This window comes from Physella acuta, unplaced genomic scaffold (assembly GCF_028476545.2).
Source record: "Physella acuta isolate Inbredline_101_S28 unplaced genomic scaffold, ASM2847654v3 ptg000029l, whole genome shotgun sequence".
Taxonomy (NCBI): domain Eukaryota; kingdom Metazoa; phylum Mollusca; class Gastropoda; family Physidae; genus Physella; species Physella acuta.
In genome coordinates, this window is record NW_026731549.1 from 48758 (window position 1) to 65043 (window position 16286).

General features: G+C 41.6%; 1 protein-coding gene across 3 annotated transcripts in view; it reads right to left on the bottom strand.

Moving 5' to 3' along the window:
• Positions 1 to 16286, bottom strand: part of LOC131941620 (galactoside alpha-(1,2)-fucosyltransferase 2-like) — a 54041-nt gene that overhangs the window by 20767 nt on the left and 16988 nt on the right. Inside the window, exon 1 of one of the 3 annotated variants that reach the window (XM_059300981.1) lies at positions 12049 to 12160. The exons of 1 other annotated variant lie outside the window; for it this stretch is intronic. The gene's annotated coding sequence lies outside the window, so the exon portion shown is untranslated. Of the gene's footprint in view, positions 1 to 12030; positions 12161 to 16286 lie in introns of those variants that run through there. One more of the 3 variants, XM_059300971.1, reaches the window with a different exon arrangement.

Below are 16286 nucleotides of genomic sequence, written 5' to 3' on the forward strand. Positions count from 1 at the left end.
TAGTGGAAATGTAATGAGTATCAGATATCCATGATAAGGGTCCTATATATGATAAAGGTCCTATCCACGATAAGGGTCCTATCCATGTTAAGCTATCCAGTGGCGTAGCGAGGTCGGGTGACACCCGGTGCGGCACTTAATGGTGTCACCCCCCCCCCCCCCAGAGACGTAGCGACCCTTCCCGGGGACTAACTTTCAAATTTTCGATTTGCACCCCCCCTCAAACTTTCGATTTTCACCCCCCCCCCTCAAACTTTCGATTTGCACCCCCCCTCAAGTTTTTCTCTATATATTTTGCTATTTTTTGCCTTGGTGTCACCCCCCTAAATGGTGTCACCCGGTGCGGTCCGCACCACCCCACCCTCGCTACGCCCCTGAAGCTATCCATTATAAGGGTCCTATCCACGATAGCACAAGACACGATCGTCAAACAAACTGATGTGTGACGACCGTGTTCAAATATTTACCATACAGGAATTTCATCCATATAGGCTACCGGTTGTAGTCTTTAAAGAAAGCCCTACCCTAACACTCTAATGACTGAGAGTTTCGATATCGGTACTACGCGAAGCTTGTAAATAAGAAATGCTTGAAAAATATATAAACTAAGTTAAAATAGTCCAGTTGTTTGGGAAAATATGTTTAAAGGTAAACAGTTGAACAAAAAAAAAAAAACAACAAACAAACAAAACAACCAACGTTTAAAGTTATAGTTTATTTCCACTTACCCATTCTTACACAAACGAAATTACATTCAAATATTTCACAGTTAACCATTTAACATGACGCCCGTGTTTTATGTGTGAATACAAGAAAACAAAGAATTAAAGCTGTCAGCGAACAAAAACAGCGCAGACGAACAAACCAGCGAAGACGAGGAACAGGAAATACAATTACTAGAAACATCAGTGTACCTGTAAACAAAACCGTCGTCTGCTAATCCAGTCCTGTCTTCGGCTGGTGGATCAGTGGGCTCACGACAGGGGGTGGGGAGGGAGATGAGGATGGTAATTGGTATCAGTAGCTCTATGGACGATCCCGGGGATGGAGGGGATGAGGTTGGTATATTTGAAGGACAATCGTGGACTTAATTGGAGAGAAATATTGGCTTGAATAAAAAATCGAATTAGCTTATCTTGTCACCTGATTATCCCCCTTCCCCTACCTTTAAGACTGAACAGTTTCTTCCCTTCCCACCTTAAATCTAAATTTAAAAATTTTTACTATCTCTATAGTCATTTAACTCATCATCGTCATACAAATCAGTGTTGACATCATTTATGGGCAACCCCCCTTCCCCGGTGCGTGATATTATGCGCCCCCCCCCCCTTTTAACCCGTGCATGACGTCATTTACGGCCACCGTCTCTCTCGCCCACTGATCAAACTCAATATTTGATTTCAATTACAGCCACGACAAATGTACAGAGCGTGCGCCTATTTACCGCGTCAGGGGTTCTCAAAATGTGACTCCCAAGGGTGGGGGTAGATGCCGGTGGAAGGGGGGGGGGGGGGTTCTTTGAAAAAAAACTCCATTACAGATCATGTTTTAAACTTTACCTTTTGAACTCTCGAAAAACAACCAACGCAACCAGGAAGAGCCAATATTTGCCCAAAACGGCAAAATTTGAAAACTCTTTTGTTCGTGCTCACTTGTCGCGGAGCTTAAAACGGCTTTAAAAAGAAAATCAGTTTTTATTCTGTTGGTCACGTGATTCTGTTCGAGCTATCATGTGACATTTTCCAAAATGTGGAAGGTTTGAAACTGTTTGCGGTGTTGGCGCCGGCCGGCAAGTAGACCAACCCAGACCCTATAGCCGGGTTGTTTGTTTTACCAACCCCTGCAGTCTACCTTTGACAAACGTTCGAAGTGAAATTTTTAAAAGCTAAAAACAAACACTTAAGAAAACAACCAACGGAACAAAACATGTTAAATCCTGAGTAAAACTTTTGAGCTATTTCAACAAAGCACAAAAGACTTGTACGTATTCAAAATATTTAACTTTTCAAAAAAAATAATATCACTGTAAACAAAATCCATGTGTGTCTGTGTGTGGGAGGGAGGGGGGAGGGGTGTGAACATGGACGACTAAGAACACAAGCATTGCCGCCTTGGTTCAGTGCAATTAAGTTTGATGACCCGACGTCTAATCGACAAAATAAGAGAAAATAAGAGATCGATTCTCACTAGATCATCAACAGCAAGGCTACGTCCAACTTGTCAATATCATTAGGGTGAACGTCTTTGGGGTGGGGGGGGTGTGGAGGTATTTCCTTCTTGTTGTTAACGAGTCAAGTTTTTTTTTAAACCGTTCAAGAAATTTGACGCCATCCGCATTCAATAAAAAAAAAGTTCATTAAAAGCCTCATCTATAGCAGGTGTGAATTGATAAATTTTTACCATTAAAGCCTCATCTATTGCAGGTGTAAACATTTATTTTCCTTTCGAGTTTTTGCAGCTCTAGTGAGATACAGCAGGCACTTTCAGAGGCGAAGACAAAAACAGTTTTCTAGAAACACACGGCAAGGTGACAGTATCGTATCGAATTTATTTCTGCCGGTATCGAACTTATTTCTGCCGGCATCCGAGATTTTCTGCGGGTGTTGCTATTCAGAGGCGCAGCGACCCATTCCGGCGCCCGCGGCGGACTTTCAACATCGACTTCTGTTTGTGAAAAAGTCCCCCCCCCCTCCAGTTGGAAAAGTTCTGGGTGCTTCTTACAAGTTACTTTCTCGTAACATTTTTTATTTTGGTGCCACAAGAACAACAAAATCAGTGAGTTAATCTATGAAGTTGTTATTTTTCGTAACTTTGATTGTGTATAATTCAATAGTTCGCTTGAAATGAGCTTTTTAATTATTATTTTTACTCCAGTTGGCGCCCCCTTAGGATAGGCGCCCGGGGCGGCCACCCCACCGGCCCTCCCCTAGCTACGCCACTGTTGCTACTCCATCTAGGATTCGCAGCATTGGTGAGTCTATCTTTGGGATAGGATACAATGTTAGGATTAGGGCCAGGGTTATGATAGCGGCATAAAATTTATCGGGAGTAACCGAAAAAGAAAAGAAAGATACAAAAACAAAAGTCTAAGATTTAACAAGAGCCTGGATACGGGTAGGATATTAGCAAAGTAAAAGAATATAATTATATACCTGTCAGCCTCCTTATTAGGTGCTGGGAGAAACAAATTCACGGTTCTATACATTTCAGGTAAAAACATGACGGAATGTGGTGACTAGAGGGTCAGGACATGTTTGGGATCAAACTGGGCACTACAAGTATTAGCGGACAAAGTTAGGGTAAAACCGCTAATTCTTAGGGCAAAGTTAGGGTTAACTCCTGACCAACGGAAAGAAGCTAGTGATAAAGCTACGGTCACCTGGTGCAGTTGATATAAACCACTTGTTACCCTTATACGGAAGTCGCACCCACAGTGTGTGGTGTGTGTGTGTGTGTGCGCTCGCCCACACAAAATGGACACGTCCGCACAAACCGTGAGTTTCGTTTCTCCCACTCTAAGACAGGTACACAGCTACACAATAGGTGGCCACATACACGAGGTGTTCGCAGGGATGTGTCTAGCCAAACACGGAGGGTTCCACAATCCCCGGCTCAAACACGAGGGTCCTACCGCAGGTAAACACGAGTACAAAGCCATCTCTGCCGCGAGGCTGGGCGGAGGGTAGGTGACTCGGGGGTGAGAGAGAGACACGTACGGACGTTAAGGACGTGAGATATAGACACATCCTGACGTAAGACAAACCCAAAAGAACGCGAGCAAAGGCGTTGAGTAAGGGCAGGGTGCTTAAGCAATTTTTTCCTTGTAATTTAATTTTGTAAGATTTTTTGTAGTTTTGTAAAATACATATCACTTTGTAGTTAGTAGTTTTAATAAAACGCTCACTTAAAATATATTTTGAACGGAGTGGCATAGCGGTAGAGACCTAGATTGCTAACCCGTAAGTCTCCAGTTCGAATCCGAGTTCAAGTCAGTAGACCGTCCCTGAGTCCACCCAGCTCTGATGGGTATCTAACTCTCGTTAGGGTAAGTAAAGGCGGCTGGGCATAGTGCTGACCACACTATCATTCATATGCCGAGGTCCAAGAAACAAGTGAACTCTACTTCACTTGCCCCGTAGACCGTCAGGTTTTAAAGGGAACTTTACTTGCAGTTAGCCGTTGTAAAACCTGCTCACATAAAATATATTTAGCTCACAAAGGTTTGCTCCTAGCAAGGTGAACATGAGCAAATCTCATAGGGAGAGGCGTAGCGGGGGGGGGGGGGGGGGTGCGGATCGCACCGGGTGACACCATTTAGGGGGGGGGGGGACACCAAGGCAAAAAATAGTAATCGAAAGTTTGAGGGGGGGGGGGTGCAAATCGAAAATTGAAAGTTCGTCCCCGGGAAGAGTCACTACGCCTTGAGGGGGTGACACCATTAAGTGCCGCACCAGGTGACACCCGACCTCGCTACGCCACTGCTCATAGGAACATGAACCAAGCCCGGAGATGTATGAGCCACGTTAAGGTGAACATGAGCCAAACCCAGGTGAACATGAGCGTACGGGAACACGGACAAGCCCTTACCTATAGACAATCCTTCGAGATTAACTAAAATCCTTGCGTGCCAACCAATCCTCGTCAGCACAACATGACCGTTTTATTTTAAATCTCATCCGCACCAAAACAAACTCTTCGAACCAAATCCGGTTACAATAATATAAAAAAAAAATGCCCCCATGTTTGATTATTTGCTCACTCGCCACACCAGTTGTTGCAGCACGATTTACCTGGCAGGTGTCATGTTTACCTAAGGGCATGTTCAATTTGTTCACGTGAATTGACTGTGAGTAATGGCCCGGCCCCACATGCGCGTGTTCTCTGGGGGACAGACAGCTCATCAAAAATACAATCTCGATGAGTAATTACTGCATGACATGCCCATATGTTACAGGTTGTAAATAGCACTGCCATCAAGTTTTAATGAAGTGACGATCCATTAAAAATTAAATAAGATTTTTATCCTCAATTTCTGACAGTGTCAAGGGTGGAGTTATATGACAAACGAAGACCACATGGGATAAACAATTGATGTCCACTTTTTGAAACTTTTTGAGTTAGTGCCATATTCGTGTATTACTAGTGTATATCTGTCACATTTAACAATATGAAAGCGTAAAGACTTCTCGATTTCCTCAATATTTAGGATTTTAAAGGCATTCCACGACGGAACAGCAAAGGATCTTAAACACAAAATCTAATACTTCTCGTAAGTAGAAAGCTTTGACAACTGTGGTTTATCCCGTGGTCTACCTAGTATTTAGAACTTTTAGCGCCCCCCCCCCCAGATTATGTGAAAAAAAACCAAGAAGCAAGCACATATTGTGTTCTTTACCTGTGTTCATTGGTCCGTCTGTCACATGTTTCACCCAAGGTCGCATACGCCGTTTACCGGAAGTACGGTCGTGTACCGGAAGTACAAAGAAGACTGGTGGGTATCAAAATATTTGCCTCCCCCTCCCCCTTCTACCGTCCCCGTCCCACGGGTACCAATACAAACACGCCTACAGGATACAGGTTAATGCTGACGTATTCTACACACGAGTCACGTGACGATATCCACGTGATGTTCACGTGACAATGCCGATATGATCGTGGATCAGGTGGATTAAACGTGACGTTTGCGACGCCGCAAAGACCCCCTCCCCCGAACTTTAAGCAATTATTTTGTGAAATGGTGCGCTCTTTATTTAATGGCACCTGCTATTGATTATCTTCTTCGTCCAAAATTGTAACATTGGGAGGGATTTCCTCCAACACAATTTAGTATTACATGTCATCTCCGATTTCAGCCTGATTTTTTTTCTAGATATGCTTCCAAGTTTCATAACCTTTGGTCAACCAAAGACAAACTACAAGGCAGCAGTTGTTTGATTTTTGTTTTCTTTACAAGATAGGTTGCTGTCTACAACAATCGATCCTCATCTGCTCAGAGTTTCGAACTCGGGACTTTTCCGTTTAGTAACCAGGTGTTTTACCGACTCGACCACGTCAGCCATCATTGATGGAAACATTTGTAGAACTAATGGAAATGCAAGAATAATTTAGTAATACAATTATGTCCACCTTCATCATGTGTGATATACAAAGTTCGTCTTCGCTAAGATTTATCCAACCCAAACCTACACACGCATGTGCCGGGATAGAATACCAGTTACATCAGTCGTAAAATGGCAACCTGTTCAATCCAACCCAAAAACACACCGCGTCAAATCAGATGTATGCCAAGAGAGTAGATACACCTACAAATGTAGTTTTTAATTCAGTCTTCTGAAACAATGGTGAAGCTTAAAAACCCGTATTAGGACCCCCCCCCCCGTTGAACTTTCTTTTGAAATCTGAAAAAAAATATTTCGTTTGCGAATAGTGTCATTTTTCAGATGGTGCGGAGTCTGATTAAAAAATCTTCAACAGAGGTGAACAATACTGTATTGTGTAACAGACAGAACGCTGTAGGGTGGGTGGGGAGTGGGTTGGTGGGGAGGATGGAGGGATGCTTTGTGAAATATTTCAATTCGTGTGTTTAGGGTGTGTGTGTGGGGGGGGGGGGGGGTAGACGAGTGCGCTCTATGATGTCCCCTGTTTGAGATGGTGGGCGGGGTCACATGCTGGGAGACGTGTCTTGTGAGAACCATCTGAGGTCGGTTCTCACACAACCGACAACAGCTTTGTCTGTCAGGGATCTCTCTATAGAGCACGTCCACCCTCCCACCCCCACCGAACAAAAGAGGAAAATTTTTATATAGAAAATATTAAATTTTATAAGCGTTACCCCCCCCCCCCCTTCCCCGGAGAAAAATATCCTGGGAAACCAAGATTACATGACCAAAATAACTCTCAGCGGGGTGAGCCATCGGATCAAGTTAGGGTGGGGGCCTATACCAGGGGCGGGTCAAGTTTGGGTGGGGGCCTATACCAGGGGTGGGTCAAGTTTGGGTGGGGGCCTATACCAGGGGCGGATCAAGTTTGGGTGGGTCATGTTTGGGTGGGGGCCTATACCAGGGGTGGGTCAAGTTTTGTGAGGGCCTATACCAGGGGCGGATCAAGTTTGGGTGGGGGCCTATACCAGGGGTGGGTCAAGTTGGGTGGGGGCCTATACCAGGGGCGGATCAAGTTTGGGTGAGGGCCTATACCAGGGGTGGGTCAAGTTTGGGTGGGGGCCCTATACCAGGGGCGGATCAAGTTTGGATGGGGGCCTATACCAGGGGCGGATCAAGTTTGGGTGGGGGCCTATACCAGGGGTGGGTCAAGTTTGGGTGGGATCCCAGGCTGAAAACATTTATAGAGCACTACAAGGGCGGTAGTTTTATCCCATACATGTGGCAAAGGGCGGGTAAAGGTCTGCCAGTGTAGTGAACCTGCCAGTATAAGCATCACTTCTACTTTGAAAGAAGTGCAAAGAATATTGTGTTCGGGGATAACTTTCCCGTCAATTATAAACATGCAAGAAGCTCTTTAGATACTGGCGGATAAACACAATAGCTGGGTCAAATGTAATGGGCACATCTAGTGAACATTTAGGGCCATCCTCGGGAGTCTGTATAAGGCCATCCTGGCCAACCCAACAAGGCAGTATAAACTGGGCCACTCAGGTGACTTGTTTTGTGACATTAAAATGTGTATTATGTCAAAAAACAACAAAAACAACTAAATAATTAAATAATAACAAATCTTGGGCTAAGTTACAAAAACAATGTCATTATACGTGAACAACTCAACAACAACAGCACCAATATTCTGTACGTGAGCATAATAAATGTACTCTTAGTCAAATTATCCCCCCCCCGGGCCAACACCATCTCACATATTACGAACCTGGTGATTGATGGTGACAATGCATGTAGGGTGTACGTGCCAATAAGGAGACTGAAGTTGGGGGGGGGGGAGGTGTCGATTTAACAAGGACAGCTAAATCTGGGATACATCTAAGATATATTGAAACCTTTTTATGCTGCGGCATACTATTGCCTTCCAACAGCAAATTTATGATGTAAATAGAGATCCTTGGCTTGCAGTAACGTTGGTTTATGTGTAGACTTTGTTCTACGTGTAGACTGTGTGTATTTTTATAAACCAGAAATAGAATAAAGTACCATTTCCGAATTTCGGAAATCCCTCAAAAATTGAAAGTGAAATTTCATCTACGTAACTGGAACCAGAGGCGTAGCGACCCTTCCCGGCGCCCGGGGACAAACTTTTCGATTTGCACCCCCCCCCCCCTCAAACTTTCGATTTGCACCCCCTCGAGATTTCGATTTGCACCCCCCTCAACCTTTCAATTTATTTTTCCAACCCATTTTGGCGCCCCCTAAGGTCGGCGCCCGGTGACATATGCCCCCCCCCCGCCCCCCCCCCCCCCCTCGCTACGCTACTGACTGGAACAGTTCTGAAGGTATCGTGTTTCCACGGAAATAGATTAAAGTACTATTTTTGATTACCGGAAATTGTTCAAAAGTTGATAGAAACATGAACATACAATCTAATACTTGTTTGTCAAATTTCGTTTTTCTAAGTTTAACGGTACTATAGTCATCGGTTTTTAAGTGCCCAAAAGTACAGTACTTATCCATATTTGATTTAATAATTAAATATGACATTTGGTCAATATATCTGAAACAGTAATCAGGTTACTTTGTTTAAACACACACACACATACACACAATTACAAAACTAAGCTTTTCCGGCATCTAAAGTTTTAAAAACGCCATCATTTTTTCTTAAGTCAGGAATTAGATTTCGCACGATAAAAATGAAATCTTTAAATTCCGTATTCGATGGAGTGGGGAGGAGTAAAACGGTGAAACCTGTCAAAATTTCATTTAACTTTTTGTATACGGGGAAATAAAATAACCGACTTTATTTTGTTATAATCTGAAACCATATAAATATGTGCTTAAAATCAAGAAAAAATAAAGCAAAACAAAAAAAAAAAACCAACGAAAACAAAAACGTCTGGTTTATTAATTTTGGCGTATTCAATTATAAATCCATCAAGCTGTTACGTATTAAAGGTATTTAAACATTTGAAAATATCTTTGGTCGTAAAAGAAAAATTAATCGATTTCTACGTCTCATGAGTCAAATCATTAATACGGTTGCAATTTCAAACATGTAAAAATTTTTTCGCAAAAATAAATAAATAATCCTGGCTTTACTGGTGTATTTTCGATTAAGTTTGCTATTTTATATAACCGGAAAAAAACGAAATAAAACATTTTCTGTGTTTACAATCTACTCTGCTCTTTAAATTTTGCAGGTAAATCGATAAATCAATTACACGACTGGATTAGAAAGTTGACCCTAAGGTGGAAGGGCTTGGAATAAATTGACGCCAATTCTAAAGGTCTTTTCGAAATATCCAGTCACTTTCTCCAAGAGAGGTACACGACAGGGGCCATAACTCTTTTCTTTTGATTACATTCTTTGATAAATGGTTATTAGCAGTAGCAGTGAACTTTTAAAAGGGAGATTTCCACAAATGACATAATATGTTAGATATGAATCACGTTTACAAATATTATTTTATACATTTTTTAAAAAGACGAGTGCAGCGTTTATGTCGAAATCTATTTTGATCTATAATAAATTGTCAATAATGAATGACGAATATCTTTTTAAATATTTTGCAAAAAAAAAAAAAAAAAAAAAACAACAAAAAAAAACTCAAAAAAAAAAAAAACAACACGAAACTGCTGATATTTTAATTCTGTAACTTTTTATGTGATCGTTTTTGCGGAATCAATGGATGGCGTGTCGACATTATTGCGAGAGTGAGGTTATGTGACGTCAACAAATATGCCCAAGCCAATCGGTATTCTAGATTACGACCACGTGACCTCACACACTTCATCCACCACCCATTGTCTCATAAGATGGCACAGTCATATACATTGTATAAATTGACAACCGCTAATGGGTAGGTAATTTTAAAATGGGTAATGTGTGTACTGTGTAGTAGCAGTTCGGTATGATATAGGGAGAATATAGGCTTATACACAATTGAACGGCTGGTTGGTATTCAATACGGACCGCTCACTACAAAATATCTAGCTTTTAAATTATTTAAACCTAAAGCTAATTATTATTCTGGATTGGAATAAAAAAGGAGACCATAAAATGATTAAACATAATTTTTGAGTGACGTTGCTGCGAAGAAAATTAATTAAAACTAATTAAAAACCCTATTCCCACTAGCCACGTCTGAGATACAAAACGACAACAGAGGAGATGCAACTTATGTCAACCCAATATTTTAAATTTAGTAAGCCATACTTTGGTTTGAACATTAGTCATAATTTCAGTCCCGTTGAACACTTCCCTCCCCCCCCCCCTCCACTTATTACTCACTTCGGTTAATGCTTTTAAAACGGATACTTTAGATGTCATCATGACCTGAGTCACGTTTGTTTACATTTGCATTGCCGCCTCGAGAGGCGTTTTTTGTTTTTGGCGTTTCGTCAAATTTTGTTTAGTCACCGAAAAATAACAAACTCGTCGAATCGACATTCCACATAAGCCAAAAATCAATAGTTTTGTAACAACATTTATTTTTTTATATATTTAAACTGTACACGATTTGTTAAATATTAAACGGACCTTTGGAGAGTCCAATCGATTCGCTTCCATGTAAATATTTCGTTTCGCTGCAACCCCTCCCCCCCCCCCACACACACATAAAACCAAAACAAACAGTACCCAAAATAAAATGTACTACTACATGTTCACTAAATACAAAAAGAACTTGAATCCGTTTCTCTCTGCCGCGATATTGACACGTGTGGAATTGTATCCACTCCACAACCCCGTCGGTACCTGTGAATAGGTTCTACCCACGGTCAAGGTCGGTCTATTCACAACATTCGGTTTCAGCGTCGTCTGGCCGTGCGGACGTACATAGGTGTGTTATAGTCTGACATAGTGTGTTACCGCTAAAACATTTCATGGTCCATACAATCCGGAATCTAAGGTCTCACTGACGTTCTTACAAAATGGAATGGGGTTTGAAATATCCAATTTTGAAAATATCCGGTTATAGTAGCAAATTCCCGTCTATAAACGGAATGTGGATTGTCGTACAAAAGATGTTGATAAAGACGGGCATCCAATACATCAATACCTAGTTTTGAATGTGTTGTTTTCTCAGAAATTTTAGTAAAGTTTATGAGTCAGAATTCTACAAGTAAGTTGGTCTAAAGATTAATTCTTAAATAAATTTAAATTTTAAAACAAACAAAATAGGAAATGAATGTGAGAAAATTAATTCTAGCTCTAGATCTATGTGTTTCTTGGAATCTATCTTAAATATCAGGCAATTGAAGAATACAGATTTTGTCATTTTAGATTCAAACAAAATATTTAGGCGTAACTTAAAACTTATAGATCTAGATCTAATTTATTATTAGGCTAATAGTACTAACGAGCCGGCCCGCGGCATAACATACGCCGCTATTTAGTTGTTTCTAATTTTCAATAATTCATAATTTGTGAATTCGACAGTACCAACGCTGACACTGAAAATATTTCTTTAAAACACTATAAGTAGCTCGTTAAGGACCATAACCCCCCCCCCTTCCTTCCCTCCCCCCTCCTCCCCCCCCCCACCCCTACGTTTAAAATCGTTGGCTCTGCTTGTAAACATTTAGAGTGAACACAGCTCACTAAAACCATGTAGGGGTGGGGAGGTAGGGAGAGCGTTTGCAGCTTGTTTTCTAACGGCTCGAAGAAGAGAATTATATATATAGATACTAATATAAACGTAGAATCACAAAAAAATGGTTTATTTTAGGACTATGGCTCGTTATTTGGATGATTGTTTAAAACGTGTTGGGTAAATGTTTTTCTAATTTTACTTTTGTAAATTCAAATAAAAATAAAGGATAGGTCTGTTCAAATATACATAAACAAATGTGGATCAGATTCACAGAAAAAAAAAGAAATATTCCACAACACGAGAATACAAAACTACTTTACCACAACAATGGCCGTTACCAGAAAATTATCACATCCTATTGGTACAGTAAAACAAGAGCAATAATCCAGTGTCGAACAATGAACCACAGCCTCCAAGAAAACATTTCCAGCAGACGAACAACTCGTGGCCCAATCGTTAGCCAATTAAAGCGAGGTTGGCGTCTCTCCTCGCGATGCGCATGTGTGATCCTCCCTCCCGTCGTCTGCTAGAATTAAGGTGTGTGACGGTGTGCGGCCTTGTGTCAGGTGGCCAGATTTTTATACACATTGTTTACACCCGAGTCTAGTCGAACGCCCCCTCGCTCACACCTCCCTTTTTGTCCTCTAAAACGGATACCCCAATCATTAACTAAACACACGCTGTTTTTTAAACAGGCGTTTTGTTTGAACTTTTCTGATAATGAATACGAAAGAAGAGATAATTTTTTTTTGTTTTTCGAAAGAACATAAAAAAAGTTTCCATTGGTTATGGAGGTCATGTGATCATCAGCCGTGGATGGAATCCATTGTTGTTGTGATAGCACGGAGGAGAAAGGGGATGGGGCGGGGACGGACGGACATACAAAGTTCCTTATTGACGGTGGCTGATAAAAACGTCGATCAAGAACATACCCATCCTATGCCCATAGCCAGGGCACTCGTGACACACTTGTTAAAGTAGGTCTATATAATTTTCCATACAAATATATTTCCTCGGGGGGGGGGGGGAGGAGAGGGAGGGGGGATTCGCGAAAGAAAAGAAGCCGGTAGTTTTTGTGGGGGGGGGGGGAGGGGGGATGCGCGAAAGAAAAGAAGCCGGTAGTTTTTGTGGGGGGGGGGGGGGTGGGGGGGGGGGGGGAAAGGGGAAGGGTAGAAGGATCCGATAACGACATAGGCGAAGATTTATTTACCCGGCCGGGTGTGCTTTAGTACATTTTTTGGCGCTCAAGTTTCAAGACGCCCAGACCGTAGGTTTGTTCTTGCATTGCAGGTGTAGCTGAAATATAATTTCTTTTCTTGCAATTTACGGGTGGGGAAGGGGCGGAAAGGGCGGACACTATATATATTTAAACATATATTTGAAGTTTGGGGGAGAGGGGGGCGTTCAACGTGACCCACCCCCGGAGAGATACCTGAAAGAAACACTCGCCAACATGAGAGTCGGAGGCAGCTAAATATATTTATAAATAACTCCAACCACAATAGCTAAACGGATGATACTATTAAGACATTAAGAAGCCAAAATGGGAGGCTACCCCATAACTTCACAAAATTGTCTTTACTCGGCTAAAATGGGATCCCACCTTAGGCCATGATAAATCAGCTGATCAACAATTGTTTCAGTGAATTCTCTCCCCTTTCTGTCTCCGTGCCCACCCTACCGTGACGCTAACAGTGAACCTACACACCGCCCCTCGTCGCCCTCGGGCATGTGTTGTCATGACCCTACGCGTTGTCACCGGACACAGACGGGTGTGTGAGGGGAGTGGGGGTGGGAAGGGAGGGGTTGGCGGGCTAACGTCACGGCTGACCTCAGCTATGGACACGATCACACGGGTGGGAGGTAAGAAAGTGGAACAATCACCGCGTTATGTTTTTCAGTGCAGGCTGTCTTTGTACACGCCAAGGTGAAAAAAATAAGGAGGGGGAGGGGGTTATAACCGTGTAAATGTAACATTATTAGACAAAAGAATCTCATCTGCTGTCTTAAAACTTCTATTATTTAAAAAAAAATAAAAGAAACACGATCTGATGGAAAAAAACGCATTATAGTTCTAATTTATAACGCTTTATAACAGTTTGATGTGCGAAATTATTAGAGGGTCGTCCATAAACGACGTCACGCTTTTATACGCTATTTTATCCCCCCCCCTCCGTTACACATCGTCACAAAAAGTCAGACCTCCCCCCTCGCTAAAATGACGTCACACCTCACCCCATAACCCTCCCGCAAAATTGCGGATAAATTTTATTTTGAAAATAGATTTCTTTCTAATATTAAAATTGACTGAGCTTAGTCAACTTGGTCAAGTTTATCGTTATTTTGTACTTGGAAATAATTTTTAAAAAAATCGTAGTAAAATATATATTATCTAACCAAGATTAATTAATATTTAAAAAAAAAAAAATTCTAAAAAAAAAAAAGGAAATTGTAGCATTATGGGTATGAAGTGGGGCGAATGTCTGACGGCAAATGTGGGTTCATTTTTGGAAGTAATCGGAATTTTTTTTAGCCATGTGTGGGGAATTTTTGTTGAGGGGGGGATTGGGGAATTTGTTCAGCCAGGCTCAGTCATTCATTACATCACGCTATACTTAAACTTTGATCGTATACTAAGTTCTTTTAGATAGCCACGTTTTTATATCCAAGCTCCTGTCGTGTATATACCTCCGAACTTTAAGCTCGGCCATCAATTAAGCCTCAAAGTTTAAGCTCGGCCATCAATTAAGCTCCGAAGTTTAAGCTGGGCCATCAATTAAACTCCGAAGTTTAAGCTCGGCCATCAATTAAACTCCGAAGTTTAAGCTCGGCCATCAATTAAACTCCGAAGTTTAAGCTCGGCCATCAATTAAACTCCGAAGTTTAAGCTCTGCCATCAATTAAACTCCGAAGTTTAAGCTCTGCCATCAATTAAGCCTCAAAGTTTAAGCTCTGCCATCAATTAAGCCTCAAAGTTTAAGCTCGGCCATCAGTTAATAAGCTCCCAGGTTAAGCTGCAGGTTATATTACGTAACAAAGGATTACACGAAGAACCCCTAAAATGTATTTGTCGACTCCAATGTTGACTAAGATAATGATCAAGATTGGGGTGGGAGGGATAAATATGAGGGGGGGGGGCGGGGGGGGGGGGGAGATGGGAGGGGGGTTGGGTGGGGGAGGATTTGTTTTGTCAGGGAAAGTTTTTATCGCCAATAATGTTAGCATGAGCCATATTCAAATGAGGTCAAGTGTGTGTCAACGGTCAAGGTCGTGACGACGTCAGCAAGAATGCGACATTTCCCGCATAGTCGACCTATCGTCTGCCAGATGGCCATCAAACCTTGCCAGATAAACCCGGGGTGAACGTGCCAGATAAGCATGCTGTAAACTTGTCAGCTCAACATGATTTATCTGGGCATTTAAACGTCATCAGATACTCAAAAATGTTTATTTTGTTGTTTTTTCAACTGTTTTCAAACTTCCGCCACAGTTTCGACGCATCATAATTTAATGATCATGACAGGGACAGAAAAAAAAACGTTTGGAAAATACATGAATAAATGGGTTTAAAATTACAGGTACATTGTCTGCTCCCCGAAAAAAAGCTACCACCCCCAGAACGAAATGGAATTTATACAGAAACCCCCTCCCCGGAGAAAAAAGTCTGGAAGAAACACTGCCGTTAACCCATAATTAGCATTACCAAAGGTTTTGTCCTATTGTCGTTTTGTCATTTACATCAACTTAACACACCATTTAAATACATTGTGCACAAACTTTACACCAACTTTAAACTAATTTCGCGTAGTTTACTTTTTCTCGACCTGCAAATTTATAATTCGATTTCTGATATGAATTATTAAGACAAGTTTTAGCATTAAAATACAACATGTAGAGCTGTTGTCCATGTCCAAGAAAACTGGTGTTTGCTAGCTTTACCAATACATTTACATTTTATTTTTTATTTTTATGCTCTCATAGACTCACTCAACAGAGCGTTGCATTAACAGCAATTAGAGTTAATTATTGTGTTCTGAGGACAGCATCGAAACTTCTTGCGGGCCGCATGGAATCAAAAGGTTAAATCTCATCCTATCATTGCTTTTTATTACATCTGTGTGTAAGTTTATGATGTCTCTGTGATACAATTATTACAATGGCTTATATCTATTGGCTCCTAAACATTCTAAATTTCTTGTTATCCAGTGTCCAGAAAGACAAGTAAAAATAAATGGCGGAGAAAAAGCTGAAATAAAACGTGAGAAATAATTAATAAACATAAAAACTAAACTCACATGTCTTAGAGAGATAGTCTTGACAGACTTGAAATGTCTGTGTAAATGTGAAGTAAGTTGTAAATCCTACACGGAGATGTCAGCAGGTCTTGCTTCTGTTCGGGTCATCTGCGGGCAGTGGTCAGTGGTGCAGGTATTTATCGGGGTTCGAACCCGTGCCCTCGCGCTGTGGTCATGTTTATCGTGGACGCCATGACGCACGAGCATTCCTGCACGTTGACCATTGCGCATGTCTGAACTACGCATTTCACGCCCTTGACGTCTAGAACGTTACCACTTCC